A 6,000-nucleotide genomic window follows, 5' to 3' on the forward strand; every position below is an offset into this window, starting at 1 on the left:
ATTGTTTCATACTCTAACTTTTTCAAAACTTTTTCAATCTTCACGCAATACATGAGCGTGAGCCATGGATATAGCACTATAGGTGGAATAGAATGTTGGTTGTGGAGAAGACAAAAAGGAGAAGATAGTCTCACATCAACTAGGCGTATCAACGGGCTATGGAGATGCCCATCAATAGATATCAATGTGAGTGAGTAGGGATTGCCATGCAACGGATGCACTAGAGCTATAAGTATATGAAAGCTCAAAAAGAAACTAAGTGGGTGTGCATCCAACTTGCCTTCTCATGAAGACCTAGGGCAATTTTTGAGGAAGCCCATCATTGGAATATACAAGCCAAGTTCTATAATTTAAAATTCCCACTAGTATATGAAAGTGATAACATGAGAGACTCTCTACTATGAAGATCATGGTGCTACTTTGAAGCACAAGTGTGGTAAAAGGATAGTAACATTGTCCCTTCTCTCTTTTTCTCTCATTTTTTGTGTTTGGGCCATTTCTCTTTTTTTATGGCCTCTTTTTATTTGGGCTTCTTTGGCCTCTCTTTTTTTCGTCCGGAGTCTCATCCCGACTTATGGGGGAATCATAGTCTCCATCATTTTTTCCTCACTGGGACAATGCTCTAATAATGATGATCATCACACTTTTATTTTTCTTATAACTCAACAATTACAACTCAATACTTAGAACAAAATATGACTCTATGTGAATGCATCCGGCGGTGTACCGGGATATGCAATATGACAATGATGAATGTGTCATGAACGGAACGATGGAAAGTTGCATGGCAATATATCTCGGAATGGCTATGGAAATGCCATAATACGTAGGTATAGTGGCTGTTTTGAGGAAGTTATATGGTAGGTGTATGATACCGGTGAAAGGTGCGCCGTATTAGAGAGGCTAGCAAAGGTGGAAGGGTGAGAGTGCGTATAGTCCATGGACTCAACATTAGTCATAAAGAACTCATATACTTATTGCAAAAATCTAGAAGTTATCAAAGCAAAGTATTACGCGCATGCTCCTAGGGGGATAGATTGGTAGGAAAAGACCATCGCTCGTCCCCGACCGCCACTCATAAGGAAGACAATCAATAAATAAATCATGCTCCGACTTCATCACATAACGGTTCACCATACGTGCATGCTACGGGAATCACAAACCTTAACACAAGTATTCTTTAAATTCAAAACTACTCAACTAGCCTGACTTTAATATTATCACCTCCATATCTCTAAACAATTATCATACTTCAATCTTTTCTTAGTATTCAACACACTCAAAAGAAAGTTTCACAAATCTTGAATACCAAGCATATTATTATCAAGCAAATTACCATGCTATTAAGAGACTCTCAAAATAATTTAAGTGAAGCATGAGAGATAAATAGTTTCTTTAAAACAAATCCACCACCGTGCTCTAAAAGATCTAAGTGAAGCACATAGAGCAAAATTATAACGCTCAAAAGATATAAGTGAAGCACATAGAGTATTCTATCAAATTTTAATTCATGTGTGGCTCTCTCAAAAGGTGTGTACAGCAAGGATGATTGTGGCATACTAAGACACAAAGACACAAATAATACAAGACGCTCCAAGAAAAACACATATCATGTTGGTGAATAAAAATATAGCTCCAAGTAAATTACCGATGGAAGTGGACGAAAGAGGGGATGCCTTCCGGGGCATCCCCAAGCTTTGACTTCTTGGTGTCCTTGTATTATCTTGGGGGTGCCATGGGCATACCCAAGCTTAGGCTCTTTCCACTCCTTGTTCCATGATCCATCAAAAGAATTCACCCAAAACTTGAAAACTTCACAACACAAAACTCAAAATAGAAAACTCGTGAGCTCCATTAGCGAAAGAAAACAAAAGACCACTTCAAGGTACTGTGATGAACTCATTTTTTATTTATATTCGTGTTAAACCTATTGTATTCCAACTTATCTATGGATTATAAACTATTTTACTAGCCATAGATTCATCAAAATAAGCAAACAAGACACGAAAAACAGAATCTGTCAAAAACAGAACAGTCTGTAGTAATCTGTAGCTAGCGCAAGATCTGGAACCCCAAAAATTCTAAAATAAATTGCTGGACGTGAGGAATTTATCTATTAATAATCTGCAAAAATAATTAACTAAATATCACTCTTCAAATAAAAATGACAGCAGTTCTCGTGAGCGCTAAAGTTTCTGTTTTTTACAGCAAGTTAACAAGACTTTCCCCAAGTCTTCCCAACGGTTCTACTTGGCACAAACACTAATTAAACACAAAAAACACAACAAAACAGAGGCTAAATAATTTATTTATTACTAAACAGGAGCAAAAGGAAAGGAATAAAAATTAAATTGGGTTGCCTCCCAACAAGCGCTATCGTTTAACGCCCCTAGCTAGGCATAAAAGCGAGGATAGATCTAGGTATTGCCATCTTTGGTAGGCAATTCTTCAATTAGGCATCTACCATATTTAGGAATTTCTTTATTTTTATTAATTATCAAACTTTTAGGCACAAGATCGAAAAATTCATTTGTGAGAAATGGTTCCTTAATGATAGCAAAAAGATTGGGATGAACACTTATAGATTTAAGATCCGCAGTTTCCTTACTAGATGATTCACCCTTATTTTTAGGAACATACATAAGCTTGGCAATTTTAGTAGGAGGACTTGGAGAATTCTTTACAGAAGAAAAATCAGTTCCCAAATTTGTAATGATACCCTCAAGTTTATCAATTCTCGTAGAATCTAAGTTCATTCTCTCATTAACTATGGGTTCTTTTTCCTTAATATTTTTCAAAGTCATTCCTACCTTAGATCCATATTGAGTAATTTGGTTGTGGATCTTTTTATCTAGATTTTCAATTGATTCAACAGTAGCAATTTTATTTTCAATAATTTCAAGTCTTTGCATAACATGCTCCAAAGTTAACGTGGTTCCATTAACCAAAAGAGGTGGTGAGCCAAATAAATTTAGCATTGCATTATAATAATCAAAAGTATGGCTACCCAAGAAATTCCCTCCGGTAATGGTATCGAGGATATATCTATACCAAGGATTAACACCTACATAAAAATTGTGGAGAAGAACTAAGGTAGATTGCTTCCTGGTAGATCTATTTTGAGCATTGCAAATTCTATACCAAGCATCTTTTAGATTTTCTCCCTCCCTTTGTTTAAAATTTAGAACTTCACTCTCGGGAGACAACGGAGAAGATATGAGACTAGTCATGACGACAAGCAAACAAGAGCGAACGGGAAAAAGAGGCAAATAGAGAGGGAGGATAGGGAGAGAGAGGGCGAATAAAACGGCAAGGGTGAATTGGGGGGGAGAGGGAAACGAGAGGCAAATAGCAAATAATGTAATGCAAGAGATAGGGATTGTGATGGGTACTTGGTATGTTGACTTTTTGCGTAGACTCCCAGGCAACGGCGCCAGAAATCCATCTTGCTACGTCTTGAGCTTGCGTTGGTTTTCCCAGAAGAGGAAGGGATGATGCAGCAGAGTAGCGTAAGTATTTCCCTTAGTTTTTGAGAACCAAGGTATCAATCCAGTAGGAGCCCACGCTCAAGTCCCTCGTAGCTGCACAAAGCGATAGCTACTCGCAACCGACGCGATTAGGGGTTGTCAAGCCCTTCACGGTCACTTGCGAGAGTGAGATCTGATAGATATAATATTTTTGGTATAAAGATGCAAAGTAAAAAGTAAAAGCAAAGTAAAAAATCAAAGCAAGATTAAAGTAATGGAGATTGATATGATGAGAATAGACCCGGGGGCCATAGGTTTCACTAGTGGCTTCTCTTAAGAGCATAAGTATTCTACGGTGGGTGAACAAATTACTGTTGAGCAATTGACAGAATTGAGCATAGTTATGAGAATATCTAGGCATGATCATGTATATAGGCATCACGTCCGTGACAAGTAGATCAAAACGATTCTGCATCTACTACTATTACTCCACTCATCGACCGCTATCCAGCATGCATCTAGTGTATTAAGTTAAAAACAGAGTAACGCCTTAAGCAAGATGACATGATGTAGAGAGATAAATTCATGCAATATCAAATAAACCCCATCTTGTTATCCTCGATGGCAATGATACAATACGTGCCTTGCTGCCCCTTCTGTCAGTGGGTAAGGACACCGCAAGATCGAACCCAAAGCTAAGCACTTCTCCCATGGCAAGAACTACCAATCTAGTTGGCCAAACCAAACGGATAATTCGAAGAGACTTGCAAAGATAACCAATCATACATAAAAGAATTCAGAGAAGATTCAAATATTATTCATAGATAGACTTGATCATAAACCCACAATTCATCGGTCTCAACAAACACACTGCAAAAAGAAGATTACATCGAATAGATCTCCACAAGAGAGGGGGAGAACTTTGTATTGAGATTCAAAGAGAGAGAAGAAGTCATCTAGCTACTAACTATGGACCCAAAGGTCTGAGGTAAACTACTCACACTTCATCGGAGAGGCTATGATGATGTAGATGCCCTCCGTGATGACGGCCCTCTTCCGGCGGAGCTCCGGAATAGGCCCCAAGATGGGATCTCGTGGATACAAAAAGTTGCGGCGGTGGAATTAGGTTTTTGGCTCCTGTTCTGATCGTTTGGGGGTACGTGGGTATATATAGGAGGAAGAAGTACGCCGGAGGAGCAACGAGGGGCCCACGAGGCAGGGGGCGCCCCCCACCCTCGTGACCGCCTCTTTTGTTCCTTGGAGCAGGGTCCAAGTCTCCTGGATCACGTTTGGTGAGAAAATCACGTTCCCGAAGATTTATTTCGTTTGGACTCCGTTTGATATTCCGTTTATCTGAAACACTGAAATAGGCAAAAAAATAGCAATTTTGGGATGGGCCTCCGGTTAATAGGTTAGTCCCAAAAATAATATAAAAGTGGAAAATAAAGCCCAATATAGTCCAAAACAGTAGATAATATAGCATGGAGCAATCAAAAATTATAGATACGTTGGAGACGTATCATTGATCTATCTAACTATTTCAGTTTGTTGTGGCTAATCACAAATAGTTCATCCATGTGAAGTGTATGCCATCAATCGCAGACACTTTGATCTGGCTTACCTGTTTCTGTTCTATTGCCTAATCGCAAATAGTTAATCCTTCTGATGCATATGCCCTCAATCACACACACCCTGATCTGGCTGACCGTTTCTTTGGTGTTGCCTAATCACAAACAGTTCATCCGAGTGAACTGTATGCTGTATATCGCACACCTTCATCTGGCTGCCCGTTTTATTGTGTTGGTTAAACACAAATAGTTCATCTGAGTGAACCGTATGCTCTATATCGCACACGCCTTCATCAGGATGCCCGTTTCTTTTGTTCCGCCTCATCGCAAACAGTTCATTTGACTGAACCGTATGCCCTAGATCGCACACGCAACTAAAATATGTACTGTATTTGATGCATCCTCCTTCCCAAACATTTTCACCTTTTTTGACGGTTTTCATACAACACCGTTTGCGATTATGGCATCGCACATAGTTTCTCGAAGGGTCTCTAATCGTAGTGTCGCGTTAGCAGCATCCTGCAGTAGTGTCTATAGCTATTATTTTTAGAAGAGCTACATCTCTACAGTCATTTTTCACTTTAAGACAATGACCATTACCTACTACAATCAATTTCACTTCTGCTCTTATAAGTACATGCCCACAAGTGCTCCATTCCTATCTTTCTTAAGTCAACGGATCCCATTATCGGCGACATTGAATCATTTAATCTCTCTAAAAATCGAATAAGTTAACATGTGTTGGTACAGCTTACTCCCTCTAATATTCTTTTAAAGGCTACCTCTAATAGTTTGTGTACGACTATTTTGTTTTTTTGCCAGCTTTACTTAAATTGGAGACATAAAGTTTGGTCGGCTAATAATCAGTAAGAATGACAGATAAGCTTCGGCCCACGAATGACAATACCCATTTACTACTCCCCCCCCCCCATGGGAGATTCAACCTCACGTCCTTCCTCTACTGA

The sequence above is a fragment of the Triticum urartu genome, chromosome 6A, assembly GCF_056163025.1.
Source record: "Triticum urartu cultivar PI428250 chromosome 6A, HENAU_Tu73, whole genome shotgun sequence".
NCBI classification, from domain to species: Eukaryota; Viridiplantae; Streptophyta; class Magnoliopsida; order Poales; family Poaceae; genus Triticum; species Triticum urartu.